Genomic DNA, 27,107 nt, shown 5'->3' with positions numbered 1-27,107 from the left:
CTGTCCTGGCAGAGGGAGCTCAAATCCCCTGAGCTGTGCAGGAGTCCTGCAAGGCTGGGAGTCAGGCTCACAGGGATTTTGGCTGAGTTTGCATCTCACAAAACAATGAAGTTGTGGGTCCTGTGGGCTTTGTCTGGTTCCTGGCTCGGAAGGATGAGTTTTGTCTGAGCCCATCATGAGCCTCTCTTTCCTTCAGGGCCAAATCCTCATCACAGGCCAGCAGGATGCTCCAGAGCCAGCAGGATGCTCCAGGTTCAGAGAGGTGTAATCCCAGAATCCCTGACTCATTCAGGCTGGAAAACACCTCAGGGATCACTGAGGACCAACCTTTGACCAAACACCACCCACTGCAACCAAACCAGAGCACTGAGTGCCAGGTCCAGCCATTCCTTGGGTAATTCCAGGGGCTGTGACTCCCTGAAAGCCTTTTCCAGTGCTTAGCAACCTTTTCCATGAAGAAACTCTTCCTGGTGTCCAACCTGGCACAGCCTGAGGCCGTTCCCTCTCCTCCTGTCCCTGTTCCCTGTTCCCAGATCCCAAATCCCCCCCGGTGTCCCCTCCTGTCAGGGAGTTGTGCAGAGCCACAAGGTCCCCCCTGATCCCCCTTTTCTCCAGGCTGAGCCCCTTTCCAGCTCCCCCAGCTGCTCCTGCTGCTCCAGACCCTTCCCCAGCTCCATTCCCTGGACTCTCTCCAGCCCCTCAAAATCCTTCTTGTGAGAAGTGCCCCCAGCACTGGAGGTGCCCCAGCAGTGCCAGCACAGGGACAGGCACTGCCCTGGCCCTGCTGCCACCCCCTTCCTGACAAAATCCAGGTGCCACTGGCCTCTTGCCCACCCAAGCACACCTGTCCAGTCACTGCTGACCAGCACCTCCAGGTCCTTTTCCACCAAGGGCTTTGCAGGGAGCCCGGGAAAAAGGCAATCAGATCATTAGCACATGCTGCTCTTCACACAACCAACCTCACAAATATTTATCAGCTGGAGAAACACACGGGCTCCCAAGTTGCCAAGTAACATAACAAGAGGCGCTTTTAAATAAATATCTGTGGGTGATGAATTCACCAAACCCCTTGGGATGTGGCCCAAAGATATATTTGCCTCTGGAAGCCCAGCACCAGTAATAAAAATAATGATCCAAAGCAGGATGAAAAGCTGGGACTGTCCAGCACTGGAGGAATTGGTTTGTGGGGTGATGCCCAACAGATCCTGCCTGCCAGGGACAGGTGGGAGCAGGATGGGATGGGGGGTTTGTTCTGCAGGGGAGGTGAGAACGAGCCCAGTGCACCAGGCTGGGTCTCATCCTGCACCACGTGCCTCTCCTAAACACCCACAGGACTGATTTTCTCTGGAGCTCAGGATTTCAGGCACATTGTTGTTGTGGAGCCTGCATCTCTCTCTGGTTCTGCATGTACCCTTCCCTCCAGCTCTGAGTTGGGTCCATCCTTCCTCTCCTAACCACCTGGATGTGTCCCAGAAATCCAGCAGGATATTGATTGCCCCAGCCTGCCCAGGTGTGTTCTGCACTGCCCAAATAGCCAGGGTTTCCCTGTGGCTAAATCCTATTAAATCCTTGCTGTGAGCTCAGTTTGGAGGTTTTGGGGTCAGTGCTGCCAGAGGAGACCAGGTGGGTTTGCAGATGAATGGAGATCTCTCACCCAGTTCCTTCTTCCATGGGGAAACTCTGGTTTGTGGGGTTGGGATTTCACAAAATAGTGGAAAGGTCTGGATTGGGGTGGACCTTAAAACCATCTCATTCCACCCCTGCCATGGGCAGGGACACCTTCCACTATCCCAGGGTGTTCCAAGCCCTGTCCAGCCTGGCCTTGGGCACTTCCAGGATCCAGGGGCAGCCTCAGCTGCTCTGGGCACCCTATGCCAGGGCTCACCATTCTCACAGAGAGGAATGTTTTCCTAATATCCCATCTAAATCCCTCTCCAGCTCTGTTGGAGGCCCTTTAGGCACTGGGAGGTGCTGGAAGTTCTCCCCAGAGTTTTCTCTTCTCCGAGCTGAACACCCCCAGCTCTCCCAGTCTGTCATCCCATTTGGTGGAGATGTTCCCAAACTAACCCACCATCACCAAAGGGCTTGACCTGAGGGTTTTACAATCAGGTTGTAATTTTGGGCCCATTTGGGGTCATTTTGGGCTCATTTGGGGGTCCTTGCCTGAACCAAAACAGAGGAGACACAACCTGGACATGGGGCTGGTTGGCAAGGTCAGCTTGGAGAGTGTTTTTGGGGGCACAGGCACTGCCCAGTCCCAGTGGGCTCAGGTGAGGGGGTGAGAGGCACTGACTGGCCAAGGTGATGGTGGTGGGTGCTGCCCAGAGCAGCTGTAGATGCCCCAGCCCTGGAAAAGCTGGAATGTGGGAGCCCCCAGGCACTGCTGGAGATGATGCACAGGGGGAGGTCAGAGCTTTTATTAGCCCAGCTGCTGGAGCTGGGAAAAAACAGCCCAGCTTTTGGGCACAGCAGCTCATCTCCTTGTCCCAGCTTTCTAATTATATCAGCTGATCTAGCACAGGCTCCTTCACTCCCCATGGGCCCCTGCCTTCATTACAGCCTCGGCTCTGCCCTTGGCAAGCACTTGGAGGAGCAGCCAGGCCATCCCAGAGGAGATGTTGGGATGGCAGGAGCAGCTCAGACATTCCCCTGCAGTGCAGTCCCAGCCTCCAGCACTGCCAGGAGTGGGGACAGGGCACAGGGACACGCTGGCTGTGCACATCACCTTTCAGAGTGTGGGATGGGAAGACAGGAAAGGCTGTCCCTGTTATGAGGATGGCTCCTCAGGGTGGCTCAGAGACACCAGGGCGAAAAGGAGAGGATGGAAACATCCCCCAAAATCATCAGGGGTGCTGGGATGAGACAGAGCTGCATCCCCACAGGCCCCTGCACCCCATGGCTCTCCTGGTGGTCCCTGCAGAGACCAGGACTTGTTCTTGGCTCAAACCTCTCCCTCCTCCAACAAACACATTTCTCTGCTAGGAAAATCCCCATTTCCACCCAGTGCAGCTCAGCAAGGACACAAACAGTCTCCAGGAGCAGGCTGAGCACAGCCCATAGAGCTGGTGCCAGGCCCAGGGAGACCCTGCTGCTCTCCCAGCTCCTCCAGCAATGGAAGTAATAAATCCCTCTTCCTCCCTCCTGCCCCACTCTTCCTCCCTCCCCGTGCTTTTCCAAACCCCAAGGCTTGATCTCTTTGGGGGTCAGGGTGTCCCCAGCACCCAGGAGTGGTTTCAGTGCTGTTGAGTCCCAAGTGGAAAGTTTCCAATCTGTTTTGTTCCCTGCTACTGGCACTCAGTGCTGTCCTTGGCATGTTCCTTAACCTCAGTTTCCCTCTGCCAGGCTGCACTGCAGCCTCCCAAGGGATTGCAGGAATGGGAGCTGATCTGGGGGCTAGGATGAGGTATTTCAAAACCTGCTCCTGTCCTGAAGTGCTGAATGTGCCACCTGCACGTGTTTGGGGTGAGTAATCCCAACAAACTCATCTCCTGCAGCTCAGGAGGGCTTTGGGACCAGCCAAACCCACCCCCAGCCTGTTGACATTCCTCAGTGCCAGCCAAGAGCTCTGCCTTCCCCTCCACGCTCTCAAATTAGCTTTTAATAACAATATTTCCTTTAAAAAAAAAATAAATCCCCGGGCAAACAACCCGGCCTTGGCGCCCGCCGGGACAGCAAACACTCCCGGAGGGGCACCAGGTGTGGCGCATTCCTGATAGCTGGGAAGAAAGGAGGGATTATTTCCCTCTCCCTGCAACGTTTGGGGCGAGCAGGAGCAGCCAGCCCGGCTCCAGGCGGGGAGGGGTCCGTGGTTTTGGGGAGGGGTCCCCCAGCCAAGCCCCGCGCTCCGGCGGGGATTAGTGCTGGCGTTCCTTTGTTCCACGCGTTTCCTCCTGGCGGAGGTGAGGGATTGCAGATCAAAGGGATCTGTTTGTTTTAAAAACAAGTCCTGCAAGTCACCCGAGCGGTGCCCGTGCCATGAGTGCCCACGTTCCTGGCACAGCCTCTGTGTGGATGCAGCCGCCACTCAGAGGTTATTCCTCAATGCTGGAAAACTTGATTTTTCCTTCTTTGATGAAGCTCCCTGTCAATCTGTTGACGTCTTTCCCTCTCATCCTTAGAAGAGAAGTTGAGGACATGGTGCTACAGCCCCCACCCCGGTTTGACCGGGACAGAAACCAGGGAAAACCCTTTCCTCCAGCTCCCCACCCCTGGCTTTGGACTGCAAAGCAATTTTGAACCCCTCCGGGGTTTTAACAGGCAGCAGAGATTTGGGCTGCCGGATAATGTTTCTCTGGGCCAGCTGCTGGGATAAAACCAGGGCATCTGTCAGCTCCGGAGCCGGGCAGCCAAATTCCCGAATCGCAGCATCCCTGCGCTCCGAGGGACAGCACGGGGCAGGTGACATCCCAGCAGGAGCCACATCTCCCTTTCATGCCCCACAGCGGGGAGGAGAATCCCTTCATTCCTTCTCATGCTTATCCTCTAAGGATCTCGGTGCCGGGGGCGAGCGACAGAAACACCTTTAAATCCGTCGGGCGGCTTTAGGGCAGGATTAGCGGATGTCCCTGCGGGCTGTGTCCCACCCTGGCAGCCCCATCCAGCTCCCCAAGGAGAAGGGATGGATGGATGGATGGATGGATGGATGGATGGATGGATGGATGGATGGATGGATGGATGGATGGATGGATGGAGCCAGTCCGGCTGGGATTCCCGCCGGGAGATCGCTGCGTCCCCGCCAAGCCCAGGCTGGCGAATCCTTCCCAAAATCGCTTTTCACTGGAGAGACAAAACCAGGGCTGATGGGTGTCCTGTGGCCAGGAGCTGAGAGCGCTTCCCAGGATTTTCCACCCTGGAATTTTCCAGGAGGGAGAGCCCCCTCTGCTTGCCACCTTTGGGGGATCCCTACAGAGGAGCCCGGATAATTTCCCCGTGAAATCCAACTCCTCCCTCTCATCCCAACCTGGCAGGTGGGAATCTTCCCTCTCCACCATCCCTTCTGTGTTTACAAGCAGTTATCTGCATCACTTTCCATTCCCAACACTTTTCCTCCCTAATTTGTCTCAGCGATGGTTTTTTTTTTTTTTTTTCCCCTGCAATCCCCCACATCCCTTTTCCTCTCCTCAATTCCCACCCCCCGAGGGCTTTTTGCCCGCCGGGACTCTCCGCATGGCTCTCCTCCAGCACACACAAGCTTGCATAATAGCTGTTGACACCGTAACTTCATTGGAATCGATCTTGTTTGCTAATTAGCTGATTGCAGTAATTGGCATGAATTACCTCGGGGGATTCTGCCTCCCTGGGGCCAGTGTCCCACTAGAGGTGGGGATGGCAGTGAGGTGGTTCCTGCTCCAGAGACCCTTTTGCAGGGATCCCGGTGATTCGTGGAGGTGCAGAGGAGCTTCCAGAGGGGAACCACAGCCCGGTGCAGGGATTTTTAACTCCTGGAGTGCCTCAGAGCCACCAAAATGTCCAGAGCAGCTATTACAGAGCCTAAAATGGGTTAAGGTCCCTGTTTATGGGGGGAAGGGATGAGGGGATGTGACTCCACTCCACCTCAAAATGCAGCTGGAGATGATTCAAACACTGGGTTAAAGATAAACCAAGTGAAGCAGCTTTTCTCAGAGGGCATAATTCCCTTCTGAAAATGCCCTGCCAAAAATTCATGGAGGATGAAACGGCACTAGGCTGAGCAAGGAGGGAGCAGGCAGCACCAGGGAGAGTGTCCTCTGATGGCAGCAAACCTTTGGGGGGATCCAAGGACAACTTTGGGTGGGAGGCATCCCCGAAAAGCTCCGAGGCTCAGGGGAAATGGGATGGGATCAGTGAGATTCTCATCTTCCCAGTCCCTTTTCCTCTGAGCAGCAGCTGCACAGGGAGGAGGGAGGCTGGGACCATCCCTGTCCCTGTCCCTTGGGATCCAGCTCAGAGCCAAAAATCCCCACTGAGAGCTTCAGTGACAAAGGAAGAGGGACAGCAAGGGCAGGTAGTGAGAGACAGGAAAAGGGAATGGATTTAAACTGCCAGAGGGCAGATTCACCTTAAATATTGGGATAAATCCTTCCCTGTGAGGGTGATGCCCTGGCACAGGTGCCTAGAGAAGCTGTGGCTGCCCCTGGATCCCTGCAGTGCCCAAGGCCAGGCTGGATGGGGCTTGGAGCACCTGGGACAGTGGAAACTGTCCCTGCCCATGGCAGGGGGTTGGGAATGGGATGAGCCTTAAGGTCTCTTCCCACCCAACCACCCCATGGTTCTGTGATAACTCCTTTTTTAGCCAGAATAACCACATCACCCCAAACCAAAGCTCCTCACACGGGCACATTTCCATCTGTGGTGCTGCTGGGATCACCTGATCCAAACCTGCCCCTGGTGAGGCTGAAGGAGCCTGTGAAATGCTGTTTTATCATGAGCCATCTATTTATATTGACAGCTTCCCACGCTCCATCCCTCTAATCCTGCATCCTTTTCTACCAGGCTAAGCTGCATCATTTCAACTCTTTTTCCCCACCATATTTTTTTTTTTTAATATTGCCCTGTAATTATCATCTCTCCACTCTTCTGGGATCTGAGAGAAATCCCAGAACTTCTTAGAGAGGATGAGCAGCAGCCCATGCCTCTCATTGTCCTGCTTCCACAGGACTCTAGGGAACAAATTAATCTGAACCCACTGTTTAAAAATGTTTATCCTCAGGCCATGCCATTTAGTGTCTTCCCGGGTTACTAATGGACTAGAAAGCACTTTGTTGTCCCTGTGCAATATGAGAACATCAGCCTGCTTTTTCCAAAGCCAGAACAGAAATTATCGAGCTGTTGCTTTTTTTTTTCCCCTCCGTTGTTATCAGCAATTTTCTGATCTCCAGCTTGAGGACAGGCAATGCTGCTGCAGTTCTTTTGCTGCCCTTAATTTTGTAAAATCAAATTAAAAGTTGCTTCCTCCCTGTGAGGAAGTGAATGTCCAGGAGAGACTTGATGTGGCCAATTGCAAATTGTGGAGTAAATTCCATAACTTTATTGAACCAGAATTCCAGTTGGTTTTGTCTTGGTTGCCAGTGTTGGTTCTTAAGTATTCTGGGTGGAAAAGAGAGAGCCCAAAGGAAACTGAGCTCTCCAAAACCCTTTGGTGGGTCAGGAGGCCACATCAGGTTGGATATTAGGAAAAAGTTTTTTATAGAAAGAGTGCTCAAGTACTGGAATCCTCTGCCTGGGTGAAGTGGAGTCACCATCCCTGGATGTGTTTAAAAAAGATGGGATGTGGCACTGGGTGCCATGGGTTAGTGAGATGTTGGGCAAGGGTTGGACTTGATGATCTTGGAGCTCTCTTCCAACTTTGTGATTCTGTCATCATTAACCAGAGCTTTTATTCTTTATTTTAAGACATTGTAAACACACAAGAGGCAGCTGGATCCAGCTGTGGGGTCCACAGGGATTTTGTGGTGACTTCTATCAGCTGCAGCAGAGGGGTGAAGACCCCTGAAGGGTCTGGGTCAGAGCTGCCTGGGGATGGATATCCCATTTTTTTTCCACATTTTCCCACTGCAGAGGAGCTGTGCTGGTGGAGCTGTCACCCACCAGGGACAAGGGACAGGAGTGGGGTGGCTGGAGGGGCTGCCAGGGGATTCAGCAGACAGAAACCACAGCAGGAGGAGCTGCTGCTTTTCCTCCCTGAATCTCTGCAGGGTTGGACACAATGAAATCCCCTCCTCCCTCCCAGGAGGAATTCAATGCTGCCTCCAAACCCATTCAAAACACACCAGGGTCAAACCTTTATGAGGCAACAAAGAAAATAAACCCAAAGACAAAAAGCTATTCTGGAGGAGAGGAGGGGAAGGAAGCGGCTCCCAAAATATGAGTGAGAACTTTTCCTTTAACCCCAGCTGTGGGATGGGGGTCTCCACTCTGGTGGGACTGAACACATCCTTCTGCACCTTCCTCTTGCTGGGAGAGGGCCCCAGTGACCACAGTGCAGAGTTTGGGGGATGCTGGGTTAGGATCTGGGTGCTGGAGAGGGGACAGCTCTTGGTGGGAAGTGTCCTGCAGGGAAAAGGGGTTGGCTGGCACCAAAGGACCATGGACCTCTCCTCTGCCCCATTTCCTGTGGTCACCACTCCCCTGGTGGCTGTGAGGGGTCACCCTGTGGCTTTCAGAGGTTCTGTTGGTCCTGGCTGTGAGCCCAGAGGCAGCTGGGCAGACTCCTGATCCCCACACCTCCAGAATAATTTGGGTTTTTCTCTCTTCATTTCTGTTCTTTAGCTGGGAGCACTAAGTGATGCTTTTTCAGAGAGGTGTTTGGAATTGCTCCGTGTGGGGTTAGAGCTGTGGCACTCGGGAGGGGATGGGAGAGGACTGGGAGCTGCAGGAGGGCTGGGAACAGACACACACTCATCCTGCTGGCCACCTCATTCCAGAGGGGGAACAGAAAGGTGTAGAACCCCCCCTGGCAGGGCTGAGCCCCAAAAAGGACCCAGGAGAAGCAGCAGAGGGCGAGGATGCTCAGCCCAGCATCCTCAGCATCCCAGTGCCAGCACCCTGCAGAGGGCAGGGCTGTCCCTCCAGGGTGGCCAGGGTCACTCTGCACACAAGCAGGCTCTGTTTGCAGCAGGGCAGGCAGAGATGATCTCCCCACAGCCCCTGCCTGACTCAGGGTTTGTGGTCTGGGATGGGTGAGTCAATGGCAGCAGGAAAAGAAAGCCTGGCTATTTTTAGGACCCCTGACATTTGGGGGGGTTTAACCCCTCTCCCTCCTCCCACTGAGGCATCTCAGCAGTGCTTGGCTTGGAGAAGGAATTAAAGACCCTTCCCAAGGCAGACAGTGCCAGCCTCAGGGGTGATGCTTCCAGGGATGAGGAGATGAGGGAAGCAGGGTCAGGCTGAACAGGAAGAGGCTGCCAAGGGCCACAGAGACACAGCAAGAAGCCATGCACAGAGAGAATCCCAGAATTGTTTAGGCTGGAAAACCCCTCCAGGATCATCCAGGAGTCAAACCATTCCCCCAGCACTGCCAAGGCCAGCACTGACCCATGTCCCCAAGTGCCACATCCACACAGCTTTTAAATCCCTCCATTTTTATTTTTTTTTACTAAAAAGCTGGAGAAAGGAGAGAGCTCCACATCTGTGTGTCATTTGGCTGCTCTCTGCTCCTGTCTGAAGCACTGCCCCAAAGCCACTGATGCTCCTTTAGAGCTTCCTGGGAACATCTGAGCAATTTGTCAGCACTGATTCATTAAAAAAAACCCCAAACTGCCGAGGAGAAATGCTGGGAACACTCCTGGTGTCTGCACAGGCAGATCCCACGGCAGTGCCTGTCAGCAGCACAGGTGAGATGAGCAGTGTGGGATTGCTCCCAGCTCAGACAAATTAATCAGGATGCTGTGCCGGGGTGAGTTCGGTCCCAAATATATGAAGTGCAAGCTTGGAACATGTGCCAAGCTCCTCTGGAGCTTGTTTCACAAGTGCTTCCCATTTCACATGCACGCCTGAGGAATTGTGCTTCCCCAGATCAAGGTAGGATGAGAGGAGAGCAGAGGAGTGCAGGGAGCAGGTGGTGCTGAAGAACCTCCTCCTCTGGCAAATCCCTGCACAAAGCACCAGGAATCTCTGCCTGGATTGAGGCCACAGATTCTGGGCTGGCTCAGGAAGGATGGACAGTCTGTCCTGGTTTGCAGGACAGGTGTCTGCCAATAAAGGCAGAAACTTCTCTTTGAAATGGAGAATGTAAACCCCCTCCCTACAAATTATTATAATTTTGAAATTAAGGGGCTCTCAGGCAAAGATATGGGAATTAGGAAGAACAGTTCTTTACTAGGAAAATTAAAATAGAAATGCAGTATTACACAGAACAATCCCAACCCTGCCAGAGTCAGAATCCAAGCTGACACCCGTCAGTCAGTCAGGGTGTTGGCACAGTCCCATTCAATGGTGGCTGCATCCTCCTGCAGGGGCAGATGTGGTTCAGCTGGAGCAGTGCTCCTGGAGAAGGTGCAGTTTCCTCTGAAGGTGCAGGGATGATGTGCAAAGGTCTGGCTTTCCTCTGGAATCCAGTGGCAAAGGCTGCTCTGGTGTTCCAAATGTCAGTTTTGATCTGGGTAGGAAAGGCTTGGCTCCTCCCCTGGCTGGAGCATCTCCCAGTGGGATGATGGAATTTTATCAGTCATGCCCTGGGACTCACTGGCCATGAACAGGAGATATCTCCTGGAGGGAGGATGGGCTGTGGGAAGATAAAGATGATTGCCCAGCTGGTTTAAAGATGGCCCATGAGCAGATAATGTGTGCCAGGAGATCAGGGGCACTGCCCCACCCAGCTGGGGACAGAATTCACATTTCTGTGAACCCAACACACAGCCCCAACAAGGAATTGCTGCATTCCTCTGGGGATGTGAAATCACAGGATGGTGGAGCTTGGAAAGAATTTCTAAAGGTCATCAAATCCAACCATTAACCCAGCACATCCATGCTCACCACTAAACCACCCAAACCATGCAGGAGTTTGTTTTCTCTCCTGCAAATCATTGACAAAGCTGCTTTCCCTTTCTCCCTGCTCCCACACCACCCTTCTCTCCATCTCTCCTTCCCACACAGAACCGTGTGCTGTGTCCCTGGGGTGTCATTCCCCACCTTTTCCCTGGGACATTGGTGCTGAAGAGGGAAAATTTCCAAAGAAGGGTTTTTTTTAAGGGTTGGAAGCAGTGAAAACCAAACATGAGCAGGGTTAGGGCAGAAGGACAAGTTTTAGAGCAGTTTTATGTCCCTAAAGGTGCAGCCATGCAATACAACCCCACATTCTGGGAAACCCCATCAGTCTTTGCTCTGCAAAGCTCAGGTGAGCAAAGAAAGTCACAAAGTCTGCACGAAAGGAGTTAAAGAGAGCTGCAGAGGGACTCTGGGTGTGAGGGAATGGCTTCAAACTGCCAGAGGGCAGGGTTAGGTGGGATATTGGGAAGGAATCCTTCCCTGTGAGGGTGGGGAGCCCTGGCACAGGATGCCCAGAGAAGCTGTGGCTGCCCCTGGATCCCTGGGAGTGTCCAAGGCCAGGCTGGATGGGACTTGGAGCAACCTGGGCCCATGGAAGGTGTCCCTGCCCATGGCAGGGTGGCACTGGATGGGTTTTAAGGTCCCTTTCCACCCAAACCATTCTGTGACTCAATTGTGATGATTTTCAGGATGATTGGGGCAATGGAGAAAGGTTTTATATCCATCACAGGGTTTTATATCAATCAAAGCTTTTATATCAATCACAGGGTGTTGTAGAAAAGCACAATATGACACCATGGCTGGAGATATCACAGTAGTGACATCATGGATATTTTTTCATGCTTATTTTGTGACTCTGGGTTTTCCTCTCCTGGAAAGACAATTTCTGATCACTGACACATCCAGCAGCTCCTGAGACTGGTTGTGAACAGGGTTAAAGTGGTGCTTTTGGGCAGGTCTCACCTGGTGTTCCCTGGGTGGGTTATTCAGTCCTCACAGAGCAGCTCACAGGTCTCGTTAGATCTGGCCCTAATGACAGCTCTGCTCAGCTCTGGAGTCCTCCTCTCTCCCCATCCTCCAGCTCTCTGCAGCTCTGAGTGGAAATAACACAGAACAGAAAGAGGGAGGAGCTGTCACCACCCCACTCCACGAGGCCAGGAGAGAGAGGATGTTTTCCCACTTGAGGATGGTTTATCCAAGCTGCACACACGCTCCCACACTCACAAACTCTCACACACAACACAACCGTGTTCTCACCAAGCCCTTGGGATTTTGGCACTTCCCTCCCACTCTCCTGGTCCTGCACAGCCTCACTCTCCAGCTGAAGTCGTTGCTGGAGGAGCTTCTTTGGAGATGTGGATAAATCTCCTCGCTGTTTTGTTTGCAGCAGAGCTGCTGGTGCTTTCCAGGGCTCCCAGGCTGGTTATGAGCAAATGGAAAACAGAAGGAAACCAGATCCCAGCCTCATTCATCCATCCATCCATCATCCATCATCATCCATCCATCCATCATCCATCCATCCATCCTCCATCCATCCATCTATCCATCCATCCATCCATCCATCCATCCATCCATCCATCCATCATCCATCCATCATCCATCCATCCATCCATCCATCCATCCATCATCCATCATCTATCCATCCATCCATCCATCATCCATCCATCCATCCATCATCCATCCATCCATCCATCCATCCTCCATCATCCATCATCCATCCATCCATCTATCCATCATGCATCATCCATCCATCCATCCATCCATCATCCATCCATCCATCCATCCATCATCCATCCATCATCCATCCATCCATCCATCCATCCATCCATCCATCCATCATCCATCCATCATCCATCCATCCATCCATCATCCATCTATCCATCCATCCATCCATCCATCCATCCATCCATCATCCATCCATCATCCATCCATCCATCCATCCATCCATCCATCCATCCATCATCCATCATCCATCCATCATCCATCATCCATCCATCCATCCATCCATCCATCATCCATCCATCCATCCATCCATCCATCATCCATCCATCCATCCATCATCCATCCATCATCCATCCATCCATCCATCATCCATCATCCATCCATCCATCCATCCATCATCCATCTATCCATCATCCATCATCCATCCATGCATCATCCATCCCCCATCCATCCATCCATCCATCCATTCATCCATTCATCCATCCATCATCCATCCATCATCCATCCATCATCCATCCATCATCCATCCGTCATCCATCCATCCATCCATCATCCATCCATCATCCATCCATCCATCCATCCATCATCCATCCATCCATCCATCCATCCATCCATCCATCCATCATCCATCCGTCCATCCATCCATCATCCATCCATCCATCCATCCATCCATCCATCCGTCATCCATCCATCCATCCATCCATCCATCATCTATCCATCCATCCATCCATCATCCATCCATCCATCATCCATCCATCCATCCATCCATCCATCCATCCATCCATCCATCATCCATCCATCCATCCATTTTTTTCCTTTTACCAAGGATCTGAGGGATGGGAGAAGTGTCCAAGCCCAAAGTTGGTTCTGAAGTCCAAGGCTGGGCCAGCCTTGGGGTTTGTTTTCTGAGACAGAGCAGAGAACCAGTGGGGGCAGCACCTCTCTGCAAATCAGGTCATTTATTTAGCAAGGGGAAAAAATCTTTCCCGAGGTTCAGAGCATCAGGGCAGAAATTAAAGAGTATTTGAAGGAGCAGGGAAAGCCAAGCCCTGGCTTTGCCATTCCTGCCCTCCTGCTGGATCCCCACAGCCCAGCAGGCACTGAGGGAGCCTGGGAAAACATTTCACTTTTTACACACCACTCCAAACCCTCAGAGCCTCCCTCTCCAGAGGGACTCAGGTCAGCTGCCACACTGAACTCCAAATATTTTCCTAGCTGGCAAATGAAAAAACCTCCGTGTGTCTGTGCCTGGCTCTGCAGCCAGAGTACATGGAATGATAAAGCCCCTGGCACACATCTTGGGAGAGCTAATTATAGAATTTGGAAGGCAATGTGATAATATTTTCTTTAGATGTGTGGTGCAGATGTAATTACTTCTCCGGAGATGCCAGCCGCGGATGACGCAGGATGCCCTTATGTAACCACCTCTATTATGCAGCTATGGAAATTTTCCCTCCCTGGCCCATCCCCTCGACTCCTTCCTTGCCTTAAACTCTCCGTGGCTCCTTCACAAGGTGATGGGGTGAGGTCCACAGGCAGCTGGGAGCACAAGGGCAGCTCCAGAGAAATCCCATTCCTGGGTTTCCCCACCATCCCTCTGTGAAGGAGCAGAGGAGCTGGCTGTGCACTGGGCTGGGAAAATGCCTCTCTTCACCTGGAGGATTGGAAGGGGCTCAGCTTGGAGCCAGGTTTCCCCATCCCTGGAATCTCCTGTGGCTTGGACCAGGAGCCAACTGCTCCATTCTCCTGCTGCATGGAGCCCCCTCCCCAAAACGGGCTGGGGGATGCTGAGGATGCAAGAAAGCTGCAGAGGAAATCTGGTTTGTCCCTGCAGGGTGAAGGCTTGGTGGGTCACAAACACTGGAGTTGCTCCAAAGTTGTTCCAGAATGCAGGAGGATCTCCCAGAGATCCACAAAGTCATTCCTGACAGGGCAAAATCACAGCATGAGCACAGCCAAAAATGCTCCAAGTACAAGAGGGATTTTTGCCTGTGGATCCTTTCTGAGGTTTTCCTTTTTGCCTGTGGATCCTTTCCAAGATTTTCAATTTTGACTGTGGATTCTCTCTGAGGTTTTCAATTTTGCCTGTGGATCCTTTCTGGGATTTTCCTTCTTGCCTGTGAATCCTTTTTGAGGTTTTTCATTTTGTCTGTGGATCCTCTCTGTGATTTTCCATTTTGCCTGTGGATCTTTTCTGAGGTTTTCCATTTTGTCACTCCAAAGTCTCTGTCCCACTGCCCACAGGCCACTGAGGTCCAAGCCCTGAGTATCTCCAGGGCTTCCCTCACCACCAGTGCTGCTCAGGGGGGACACAATCCCCTGGCATGACCAGCAAAACCTTGCCTTGGCCACAAATATTCAGGAAAAAGGGTTGGGAAGCAGCCTGGAGGCATCACCCTGTAGCAGCACATATTTTAGCTGTGCACCTCTGTGCTCCCACCCTCTTCCTGGCCAAGCCTGGATCCTTCCTTGCTGTTTTTAAGGATTAATATGTGATGCAGAAGGGTGATTCTTAGTTCTGGGCCATCCTGATGCCACCAAAGTTGAAAATCTGGGTTGTGAAGACTTTTTCTTCTTTTTTCTCTGTACGGCATCCAAGTCAGGGCATGGATTGAGGAGGATGAGCCTGGAGATGAACAAGGCTGAATCCTTCAGTGGCTGGGAAGCAGAGTTCAGAGAGTTGGGAAATAGCTGGAAAGAGAGTTTCCAGGGAGATGGTGGCTGGAGCAGAACTGGAGGCAAAACCATTGCTCCAGCCACTGGGGAAACTGGTTTCCAGTCACGGGTCAGTGCCAGTGGCTGCCAAGGAATTTGCCCTCAGGGCAGGGAATACCCACATTCCTCCAAGGACAAAGAGCCATGGGGGAGGCAGTACCTGGGGAATGTGCTTGCAGCACCCAGGTCATTTATTGACTGCAAATTCCAAATTGCCAGGAGCCCAGGGCCATGAGATGGTGATGGATTCAGGTGGCATTTCAGCCCATGCCCATTTCCAGTCAGCCAAATCCCTCCCTGTGCTCCATGGGCTGTGCCAGCTAGGTCATGGTGGCCTGGACAGGGACTGTCAACCTTGTGTCCTACCCAGAGAGGGCTGGGAGCCACCTCAGGGCTGCTCCAGGCTTCCTGCTCAGTGTTCCAGAAGATCTTTCCCAGGATTTGAGGATTCTTGTATTTCTGCTTCTGCTGAAGCCATTCAGCCAATTCTTCCCCAGAGTAGAAGCTGGGCATGCTGAGATGGAGATGGAGATGGAGATGGAGATGGAGATGGAGATGGAGATGGAGAGATGGAGATGGAGATGGAGATGGAGATGGAGATGGAGATGGAGATGGAGATGGAGATGGAGATGGAGATGGAGATGGAGATGGAGATGGAGAGATGGAGATGGAGATGGAGATGGAGATGGAGAGATGGAGATGGAGAGATGGAGATGGAGATGGAGATGGAGATGGAGATGGAGATGGAGATGGAGATGGAGAGATGGAGATGGAGATGGAGATGGAGATGGAGATGGAGATGGAGATGGAGATGGAGATGGATGGGACAACACCAGCACTTAATCCTGAGCCTGATGTTCCTTCCTGAAAAAAACCTCCCACCCTGAGCCAAGGGGGCTGTGACAAATCCCCAGTTCCTGATATGGACAGAAAGGGCACTTCCAAACAGGATCCTTGAACACCTGGTGATTTCAGTGGAAATCTGGCCCTGCTGGCTGCAAGCAGGTTTGCTCCAATTTATCTTTACTAGGCCTGGCCTGATGCTTTGGGACTGGGAATGGGAGATCTGCTTCCTTCATTCTGGATAATCACCCAAGGAATGGTTTTAAACTAAAAGGATGAGAGATTTAAACTAAATATTAGGAAGAAAATCTTCCCTGTGAGGGTGGGGAGGCCCTGGCACAGGGTGCCCAGAGAAGCTGTGGCTGTTCCTGGATCCCTGGAAATATCCAAGGCCAGGCTGGATGGGGCTTGGAACAACCTGGGATAGTGCAAGGTGTCCCTGCATGGCAGAGGGTTGGAACTGAATGAGCTTTAAGGTCCCTTCCAACCCAAACCATCCCATGACTCCATGACTCCACAATTCTCTGGTCTAGACATTATTTGGAAAACCTGAGAATTCACATCCTCCCCCCAGGCAGCTCAGACCTGACCCAAATCCCACAGCCAGGACACCCAGCACACACTCTGGGCTTTCAGCAACCCCAGGGGAGATGCAGGAGCCTCTCCTGATTTTTGGGAAGACCTGGCCCGTGCACCAGGCTGTGGTTTGCCAGCACTGAGAGGCTTTGTCTGCTCTGTGCTGCTACAGGAGGAGACAGCTTATACCAGCAGGGATGGTTTTTCCAGAATAGGAAACCATCCCTCTGGATGACATAAACCAGAATCTTCTGGCTTGTTCGTGCTGGCTCAAGCTGAGCAGGCAGATGTCGAGGATTGGAGATGGAAAGTGTCCCCATTGCAGCAGCTGGCATCAACCCAGCTTTTGGGGTCATCCCAGCCTCAGCACCCCTGTGGCAGCTTGGAAAAGGTCCTCTCCCATCCCCAGCTCTGTGTGGGCATGAAGGGATCCCACACAGGCTCAAATTATTTCATTAATGAGCAGGAAGAGCCTCTCCCAGCATTTTAACTTCCAGACCACTGGGATGTCCCCGTGCTGGTGAACCCCCAGGTGCAGAGAAGGTTTGTTTTATCACAGAACCAGTTTCTCCTTGCACAAACAAACTCTGGGTGTCATCCTGCCATTTCTTCTGGGAGCTCAGCCACAGAGGCTGTTCAGGCTGTGCAGGCTGCTGGGGATTTCATCAGCTTTCCCAGCAGAAAGGCTGGATTTCCTGGCATGGTGCTGTCATGCTCCCCTCCCAGCCCCATCCTGCATGTTTGGCTGTGGTCCCTGTCATCCCTGCAGGGCACTCACAAAAATATCAGGGCAGCATCTCTCCACAAACACAGGGAAACCCCTGGATGTTCCACACCCTTTGGCTGTCACAGAAAACAGCTTTTTCCCTCTGAAAACTGGGCTGGAAATCTCTGCTTTAATGACAGATAGTGGGGAGAGCTTCAAACAGAGCCTGGCAAGGAGGTGCTGCAGGAATTCTGGTTTCAGTGAACAGCCTGATGGATGGAAAGCACTTACAGGCACAGTCAGTTCACAGCTGAGCTCTGAGCTGGGTTGAGGTTGTTGTGGTGCTGATTTTAAAGCTCTGGAGGTCTCCAGCACAAATTCAGAACTGTCTTTATCATCAGACCAGGCTGGCCTTGACACAGCCCAGCCAAGGCACTCAGACATCCTGGGATGGAGGTGCCACTTCATCCAGGGCCTCAAAGTTCAACAGCCAGGGCACCCTTATTTAGGTGGTTTTTTTTGGTTTTTTTTTTTCTGCTCCTCAAGGCTTTGAAAATGGTTTTCCCTCTAAATGAAGGAGTGTGAGGAGAGGAGGGAGGCTCTTGCTCACATTGGGATGCCTTGAACCAAAAAACAGCTCCCCAGAGCTTTCAAGGAATAAATCCCAGTGCAGGGAGCTGCTGTCTGTGCTCCCATTCCCATCTCCACCTCTGCCTTGCTGCATGCCTGAGCACATCAATGCTTTCCACCCCTGCTCCCTGGGGAATGTCCTGGGCCACTGATGCTCCTTCAGACCTCCCAGCAGCTGATGTTTTCCTCCTCCTCTGATCAGTGCAAAGAGCACTGAAGCAATCCTGCAGGTGCAGCCTGAGCACTTGTCCTGGTTTGGAGGACAGGTGTCTGCCAATAAAGGCAGGAGCTTCTCTTGGAAATGAAGAATGTAAACCCCCTCCCTACAAATTATTATTATAAATTTGAAATTAAAGGGCTTTCAGGAAAAGATATGGGAATTAGGAAGAACAGTTCTTTACTAGGAAAATTAAAATAGAAATGCAGTATTACAAAGAACAATCCCAAACCCTACCAGAGTCAGAATCCAAGCTGACACCCGTCAGTCAGTCAGGGTGTTGGCACAGTCCCATTCAATGGTGGCTGCATCCTCCTGCAGGGGCAGATGTGGTTCAGCTGGAGCAGTGCTCCTGGAGAAGGTGCAGTTTCCTCTGAAGGTGCAGGGATGATGTGGAAAGGTCTGGCTTTCCTCTGGAATCCAGTGGCAAAGGCTGCTCTGGTGTTCCAAATGTCAGTTTTGATCTGGGTAGGAAAGGCTTGGCTCCTCCCCTGGCTGGAGCATCTCCCATGGGATGATGGAATTTTATCAGTCATGCCCTGGGACTCAGTGGCCATGAACAGGAGATATCTCCTGGAGGGAGGATGGGCTGTGGGAAGATAAAGATGATTGCCCAGCTGGTTTAAAGATGGCCCATGAGCAGATAATGTGTGCCAGGAGATCAGGGTCACTGCCCCACCCAGCTGGGGACAGAATTCACATTGCTGGCCACATCAGCCCAACACAGCACCTCAGAGAGCTGGGAGATCTTGAAATGAAATGGCTCCAAGGGAATGGAAATCACCCTGCCAGGGGCTGTCACTCCTGCAAGGAAAAGGGAAAAGAGAACAGAAGGACATGGCAACAAAGAGTTTGGGTTTTGGAAGAGTGAATTTTTCCTTTCTTCAACAGGAAGAAGGCTTTGGGGGGATGTTTAAAGCCTCAGCCCCAAGACAGAGCGAGGCCATCGTGGCTGGGGAGGGAAGGTTTATTTAGCTGGGTAAACCCAACCCTGTAGTGCCAGGCTGGAGGTGACCTCAGGTGGTTGGGGCTGGGTGACACAGTTTGACCATGGCCACCCAAAAAGGGCAGAGCAGAGAAGGATAAACCCCACAAAGGGCTGAGACCAAGTCCTGGTGCTTGTGTCCCATGGAAACACGGTGGCCTGGGTGCAGCTGGCTGTGCAGGACCCCGGCACAAAGGGGTGCTGGGTGAGAATTGGGGAAAGCAAATTGCCTGTCCCTATTTAAAAATATTTTATTTAATTTTACACTTCTAAATATTGAATTATTTAACTTACACCTGGTAAGGCCTGGCTTATCTGCTTGGTAGTGATGATAGTGAGCATGAATATTACAGGCAAGAATTAGCTTTTAATTTGTTGGTATTTGATTATGTTCCACACAGCTGAACAGGAAAACTTGGAACACATCACCAAGCACTAAGGCAGCAGCAGAAGCTGCTGGCAGATTGTTTTCTTTCAAAGATGGGTGTCTCCAGCAGGATTGCTGTCTCTGCTGCTCTCAGAGGTGATGGAGGGGCTCTGCTGGAGGTGAGCTGGGTGGGCAGACAGGTTCCTGGCTCAGCCACTCGAGCCCTGGGTTGGAAAGAGGAGTTGGGGGTTCAAAAGTTTACTCCCCACCTGCAGCATGGGTTATCCTGGTTTCCCAGCCTTCTCCAAAGCCTCTCTCCCATGATTTATTCATCTGTGGGAAGCACTAAGACATAACTCAGCTCCCAAAGGGAGCTCGAGCACAGCCTCCACCAGCTGCAGTGCCAGGAAATCGCTGTCTCCTGTGAGATCTGGGGCTGCTGCTGCTCCTGGGCTGGGACACCTCCCCAAATCCCACTGCTGGGAAGGATCCAGATCCCAGCAGAGCTCCTGAGCCTGCCCTGCTTATTGCCAGAGCAGTGCCAGGGGTGGAAAGGGCTCTCTGTCTGCCTGGCTACTTCCAAGCTGCACAAATCCCAAAACCAGCCTGTTTGTCTGAATTCTCTGCTTCTGGAGCTTAAGGGCAAAATTAAGAGCTTGAATCTCCACAGGAATGCATTTTGGTACAATTTACACCTTCCCCATGCACCCCAGCAGTGCATTTTGCCCTGGTTTAAGTGCACATTAACCCATATCTGATTATTTTGGCTTTATTGCTGTTTTACTGCTCTTGCTGTTATTTGCCCACCAACACCAGCGACTCCTTTGATCCCCAGACATCCTGCCAACAGAAAATTCACTTGAGCAAATGTGTCTAAATTAGGGGTGGCTTTGTGTGGCTTTATTTCCCTCCCTCCACGACTGCAAATAATCCAGAGTAAGTGCTGAGGCTGGATTCCCAATGGGAAGCCTGATTGTTCTCCTGCCACGGTGCTGGCAGCTGGGAAAGTGGGAAAAGGAGCTCTGGGCCATCCTGAGTCAGCAGGGCTCTGCTCTGAGCCATGGGGAGGAAGGAGGGCAGCATCCAGGTCCAGCTTTTGGCCAGGTGGATGGAGTTTGGAGCAGCCTGGGATAGTGGAAGGTGTCCCTGCTCACATGAGATGAGGTTTAAGGTCCCTTCCACACCATTCTGGGATTCTGTGGATCCCATCCATCCCTCTTCTTCCCTTCTTTGAGAGTTCTTCACAGCCTTTCATTTCAGCTGGGAAGCATCCCCAGGAGGATGGGAAAGTTGAGAAGGATCCCCTGATAGAAAGATCAAAAAAAAAACTATTTGAGTGAAAATGAGCTGTTTTGAGCAATCCCAACTTGAAGAAAAAAAAAAAAAAAAAAAAAAAAAAAACAAGCCAAATTTGTCAGACCCCAAAATTCCATTTGAAAACAGCCCAGCTGTTAGAGACCCATTTGTACCAAAACAAGCCCCCAGACCCTAAAATCCCCTTTTGGAACACAAACAAACAAACAACAAAACATGCAGTCAGACTCCAAATTCCAATTTGAGGAAAACCCAGATGCCAGACCCCAAAATCCATCGTTAGTCAAAGTAAGTTACCTGATGCCAAAATCACTATTTGAGCAAAATCAAGCTATCATAATCCAAAATTCCCTATCTGACAAAGAGCCCAAACCCTAGCTGTCTGATCCTAAAATCCCTGTTTGGGCAAATTGAATCTCAGATTCCTTATTTGAGGAAAAACAAGTTCTGAGAGTCTGAAATTCCTTATTTGAGAAAACAAAACAAAACAAAACAAAACAAAACAAAACAAAGTATTAAAACAGAAGACCCCAACAGTCAGATCCCAAAATTCCAGTTGAGTAAATAAAACAAGCTGTCAAACCCTCAAAACTTTCTCCGTGCAAAACCAAGCTGTCAGACCCCAAAATTCCCATTTGAAGAAAAACAAACGATCTGACCCCAAATTCCCTGTTTGAGATAAAACAAGCCTCTGAACCCCAAATCTCTATTTGAGCAAACCCCAAAATCTTCCAAACCCACAAATCCCTATTTGAGCAAACCCCCAAATCCACAAATCCCTATTTAAGCAAACCCCAAAATCTTTCAAACCCATAAATCCCTATTTGAGCAAACCCCAAAACCTTTCACACCCATAAATCCCTATTTGAGCAAACCCCAAAACCTTTCACACCCATAAATCCCTATTTGAGCAAATCCCAAAAACCTTCAAAATCCACAAATCTCTATTTGAGCAAACCCCAAAACCTTCCAAACCCACAAACCCCTATTTGAGCAAACCCCAAAAACCTTCTAAATCCACAAACCCCTATTTGAGCAAACCCCAAAACCTTCCAAATCCACAAATCCCTATTTGAGCAAACCCCAAAACCTTTCAAACCCATAAATCCCCATTTGAGCAAACCCCAGAACCTTTCAAACTCATAAATCCCAATCTGAGCAAACCCCAAAAACCTTCCAAATCCACAAATCCCTATTTGAGCAAACCCCTAAATCCACAAACCCCTATTTGAGCAAACCCCAAAACCTTTCAAACCCATAAATCCCTATTTGAGCAAACCCCAAAAATCTTCAAAATCCACAAATCTCTATTTGAGCAAACCCCAAAACCTTCCAAACCCACAAACCCCTATTTGAGCAAACCCCAAAAACCTTCTAAATCCACAAACCCCTATTTGAGCAAACCCCAAAACCTTCCAAATCCACAAATCCCTATTTGAGCAAACCCCAAAACCTTTCAAACCCATAAATCCCCATTTGAGCAAACCCCAGAACCTTTCAAACTCATAAATCCCAATCTGAGCAAACCCCAAAAACCTTCCAAATCCACAAATCCCTATTTGAGCAAACCCCTAAATCCACAAACCCCTATTTGAGCAAACCCCAAAACCTTTCAAACCCATAAATCCCTATTTGAGCAAACCCCAAAAATCTTCAAAATCCACAAATCTCTATTTGAGCAAACCCCAAAACCTTCCAAACCCACAAACCCCTATTTGAGCAAACCCCAAAACCTTCCAAATCCACAAATCCCTATTTGAGCAAACCCCAAAACCTTTCAAACCCATAAATCCCCATTTGAGCAAACCCCAGAACCTTTCAAACTCATAAATCCCAATCTGAGCAAACCCCAAAAACCTTCCAAATCCACAAATCCCTATTTGAGCAAACCCCTAAATCCACAAGCCCCTATTTGAGCAAACCCCCAAAACCTTCCAAATCCACAAACCCCTATTTGAGCAAACCCCAAAACCTTCCAAACCCATAAATCCCCATTTGAGCAAACCCCCAAACCCCATTTGTGCAGAAACAAGCCACCAAACCCCAAAATCCCCATCTGAAAACAGAAAAAGGCAAACTCCAAATCCTTATTTCAGGGAAAAACAGCGTCTGACCCCAAAGTTCCCATTTAATCTAAAACAAACCATCAGCCCCAAATTCCCCTTTGAGGAAAACGAAGCACAAAGAGTTAAAGCTCCTGCGGGCTCTGTGGCCAATCCCACCGAGCGAAGGGCAGCCCTTGGCCCCAGCCCAGCAGCAGGTTGCTCTGCTCAGGTATTTTTTTGGACTTTTTCCCGGGACACCGAGCAGGGAAACAATGAATTTGGCGCTCGGCGGAGGATGGGGAGCTGCGGGATGCACCCCTGGGCTGCCCAGGTAAATCCCGGTTTTTTTGGGGGGGATCTTTGCTCTCCTCTCCTTCCCCCTCTCGCTGGGTGTCTTTGTTTGGGGCCGGGCAGGGGAGAGAAGAGTTTTCGGTGGATTAGTGCAGGGCTGAGCTGCTGGGATCTTTTGCAGGTGATTTTTTTTTTTTTTTGGGTGGGGGAAGGACATCGGGCTGCGCTAGCAGCGGGGCTCGGAGCAGAGATGGGGTGCGCGGAGCTGGGTGGATCAGGGTGGGGAAAGCTGCGATTTTCCCTTCTAAAAAACCCCCCCTGGATCCTCCCCTTGCACCCCAGCGGGTTTTAGGGCATCGCTCGGGTTTGGCAGCGCGGTGGGGACAAGGACTCGCTCCAAACGGGGTGTCCGGGGAGGAGCGAGCACTTCCCGGGCTGGATCCGCGCCCAAAAAATTCCTGGGGGCGAGTTAATGATAAATCACGGCCGGTGGCAGCTGGTCCTTATTGTCCTTCCTGCGGGGACAGAGCTTTGGGCAAAAATTTGGGCATGGCAGGATCAGATCCTTGGAATCACTCTGGGGGTGATGGGTCACCCCAAAGGGCAGGATCAGATCCTTGGAATCACTCTGGGGGTGATGGGTCACCCCAAAGGGCAGGATCAGCTCCGTGGAACTGCTCTGGGGGTGATGGATCATCCCAAAGGGCAGGATCAGATCCTTGGAATCACTCTGGGGGTGATGGGTCACCCCAAAGGGCAGGATCAGATCCTTGGAATCACTCTGGGGGTGCTGGCTCACCCCAAAGGGCAGGATCAGATCCTTGGAATCACTCTGGGGGTGCTGGGTCACCCCAAAGGGCAGGATCAGCTCCGTGGAACTGCTCTGGGGGTGATAACTCACCCCAAAGGGCAGGATCAGCTCCGTGGAACTGCTCTGGGGGTGATAACTCACCCCAAAGGGCAGGATCAGCTTTCCTCCAAAACATCCCCCCAGAGCAGGGGTATAAATAATGCAGGGGGGAGATCTGGTGACAAAGAGGGGGGGTGTCCTCCTGGCATTTGGGGCCATGGAGATGGAGATCACGTTGGGATCCCTGAGATTTGGGATGTGGGATGTGTGAGGATGCTCAGGGGAGCCAGGCAAGGGATGTAGCTCCGTGCTGGGACACTTCCAGTGGTGACCAGGAGCTTCCCCACATCCCCTGTGCTGGGAGTCCCACAGGCTCAGCTATCTCCAGCCACATTTCCAAAGGATTTTCAGTGGGTTAGTGCAGGGCTGAGCTGGTGGGACCCTTTCCAGGTTCTTTTTAGGGATGGGAGGTACCTGCTGGGCTGTGTTTGCACCAGGGGGACAGAGCAGAGATGGGGTGCATGGAAATGGATTGTTCAGGGTGGGGAAATCCACCCTGGATCCCACTGGCAGCTCCTTAACAAAGGGAAACTGAGGCAGGGATGACCCCAGACTGCCACAGCCAGCACTGAGGCTGCTCCATCAAGCTGCCCTTTCCCTGCACTGGGGGAATCCAGGGAGTTTTCCCTGTGCCACCACAGCTGGTGCTTTTCTGGGCAGACTCACTGGGGACAATGACACAGCTGGCCCTGAGGATCTGCTGGGGGCAGTCACAAGGGTGACAGGTGAGCCCTTCCTGATGGGATTTGGGATGGCAGCTTGGGCTGAGCTTGGAACCATCCTGTCCTGCTGCCCCTTGGGATGAGGGGACAGAGAAGGAAAATCCTTCCTATCTGCCCTCAGGTGCATCTGGAGGATGCCAGCCTGGATCCAAACCCAGGGCTCTGAGAGCAGATGGGAAAAGGGAGAAAAATCCCCCTGAGGATGAGGATTTTGGCCAGGGGAATGTTGGTGGATATCCAGTGTGGCTTACAAAAAACTCCACAGTAGGATAATTCCTGCTGGAAAGGAGCCCTGGAGCTCTCCAGGCCATCTTGCTGCTGGTGGACCCTGCCTGATCCATTCAGGGCTGGAAAACCTCCAAGGATGAGATAAAAAAGCCTCCCTGGGACTGTACAAATGTCCCTTGTCACATCTCCACGTCTCCTGCTGAGGTTTTTCTGGGGCTTTACCCACCTTGCTGCAACCTCCAGAATAATTTTGATTTTTTCTCTTACTGGAACAGCTCAAGACTGGTGTGGCCTGCAAGGTGCTTGGCTTTTAACTCCACTCTGCCTGCTTTTTTGGATCCAAAAAATCCTGTGGATTAAAACTGGGAACACCCAGAGATGAGGAGCTGGGATGGAGGAGGTGGGCTTGGGACAGGTGGAGCAGCTTGTTGAGGATGAGCAATAGCCATGCCCAGATTGATTTACTGATTATTTTACTGTCAGTACAAGTTTTCCAGGAAGCTGTGGCAGGGTGTCCATTCCAGGAACACCCTCAGGGAGCTGAGAGGGAAGGAGGGACAAGCAGGAGGGCACAGAGCCAAGGCCATGTGCTCCAGAGTGCAGACTGTGGCTGTGGTTTGCCACCATTCCCCTCCTGCCACGTCCTGAGGGATGGGGACAGGGTGGCAGTGGACTGTGTCCCTTAAACACAGCGACCAGCTGGGGGAGGAAAACTGATAGCAGAGCTGGGGATTGGCCAGGGAAGGTGGAGCAGGCTGCACTGTTCAGGCTCTGTGGGCAGAACAATGGGGCCTTTATTGGGGAAGGGAGGTGGCCAGGCTGGCAGGGACAGTTTGGGACACAGAAAGTTCCTGGGCCAGCTGGGGGACAGGGCACTGTGGGATGGGACAGCTGGGGGGATGGGGAAATGGAAATGGGAATGGGAAATAGGAAATGTGGAATGGGAATGGGAAATGGGGATGGGGATGGGAAATAGGAATGGAAATGGAAATGGGGAATGGAAATGGGAATGGGAATGGGAAATGGGAATGGAAATGGGGAATGGGAATGGGAAATGGGAATGGAAATGGGAAATAGGAATGGAAATGGGGAATGGAAATGGGAAATGAAAATAGGAATGGGAAATGGGAATGGAAATGGGAATGGGAAATGGGAAATGGAAATGGGATGGGACAGGTTTGTAACCAATGCATCCCTTGGACAACTTGGGGACAGGGAAGTGGGCTGGGACAGGTTGGTACCCATTTTGGTCAGAAAGTGAAACAAAGAACAGGGATATGGGATATGGGATATGGGATATGGGATATGGGATATGGGATATGGGATATGGGATATGGGATGGGACAGCTTGGTACCCAGAATGTTCCTTGGCCACATCTGGAGGAAACTGGGACATGGCAGATGGGACAGGGGACAGGCCAGTTTGGTACCAAACATCCCCTGGTGCTGGGACTCGTCCCCAGGTGCCACTGTGAGCCCCACAAACCCTGACATCTCCCTGATGTGGGTCTGGATTCCAAATCCTCTGGCACCAGGAATTGCCAAATTAAGGAAGAGCTGGTTCTGAGGACCCTGGGCACCCTCAGAGCTGAGAGTGAGGAGCATCCCATGCTGGGCACATCCTGAATCCAGCCCAGAGGAGTCTGGGGAGGCAGGAATCTCCCATCCTGCAGGCTGTCCCCTGGCAGCCCAACAAGAGCTCCAGGAGCCCGCCTGGGTCTTTTCATCTCATCCCCTTTGTTTCAGGCTTATTATGTAAATAGCTGATGCAGCCCCCATAATGAGAAAGTAGTTTCCCAGAATACAAAAGGCTGTAATTATCTCATTAGCAGGCAGAAAGGAAAAGGAAATGTTTCTAAGCTGGCTCACTTTTATTTCCCACAGCAGCACGAGGAAGGGCAGCCCCCAAAGCCTGCCTGCCCCTAATCCTGCCACCCCCTCCTGCTGCTGCCACGTTTTCAGGAGAGAAAAGCAAAGAGTGGTCCTCCTGTCTCAGAAATGGTTTGTACTGGGAGGGCTGAGGGCTCTGAACTGGGCCCAGTTGTGCAGAGGATGCTGCAGGTCCCTGTGCAGACCCCTCAGTGCTCTCAGCTGCTGGGACAGGAAAGTGGGGAGGTCACACAGGGACAGGATGGTCCCCACATTCCCAGACTGGATGTTCCTAGGCAGGACTCCCATGCTGGGCAGTGCAAGTCCCACCTCCCTGCTCCAGCAGGGTGCCCTAGGGGCATGTTGCTCAGGATTGTGTTCAAAAATAAATCCAGTAATAAATCCTTTGCACAGAAGGATGGAAAATGTGCAGATACACAACAGCCCCACAGCCCAAGAGGTGTCTGAGGGTGGCTGCCAGAATTTGCCACGACTTGACCCTC

General features: G+C 51.6%; 1 protein-coding gene across 5 annotated transcripts in view; it reads left to right on the top strand.

Moving 5' to 3' along the window:
• The window catches only part of LZTS3 (leucine zipper tumor suppressor family member 3), a 49,183-nt gene that overhangs the window by 3,575 nt on the left and 18,501 nt on the right, over positions 1–27,107 (top strand). Inside the window, exon 1 of one of the 5 annotated variants that reach the window (XM_056489243.1) lies at positions 4,680–4,967. The exons of 1 other annotated variant lie outside the window; for it this stretch is intronic. The gene's annotated coding sequence lies outside the window, so the exon portion shown is untranslated. Of the gene's footprint in view, positions 1–4,679; positions 4,968–22,458; positions 22,916–26,648; positions 26,737–27,107 lie in introns of those variants that run through there. 3 more of the 5 variants (XM_056489245.1, XM_056489241.1, XM_056489244.1) reach the window with 3 other exon arrangements.

Source organism: Oenanthe melanoleuca, chromosome 4 (genome assembly GCF_029582105.1).
Source record: "Oenanthe melanoleuca isolate GR-GAL-2019-014 chromosome 4, OMel1.0, whole genome shotgun sequence".
Lineage (NCBI taxonomy): Eukaryota > Metazoa > Chordata > Aves > Passeriformes > Muscicapidae > Oenanthe > Oenanthe melanoleuca.
The sequence above is the reverse complement of the archived record's forward strand: the minus strand, read 5'-3'. Positions and strand labels throughout refer to the sequence as shown.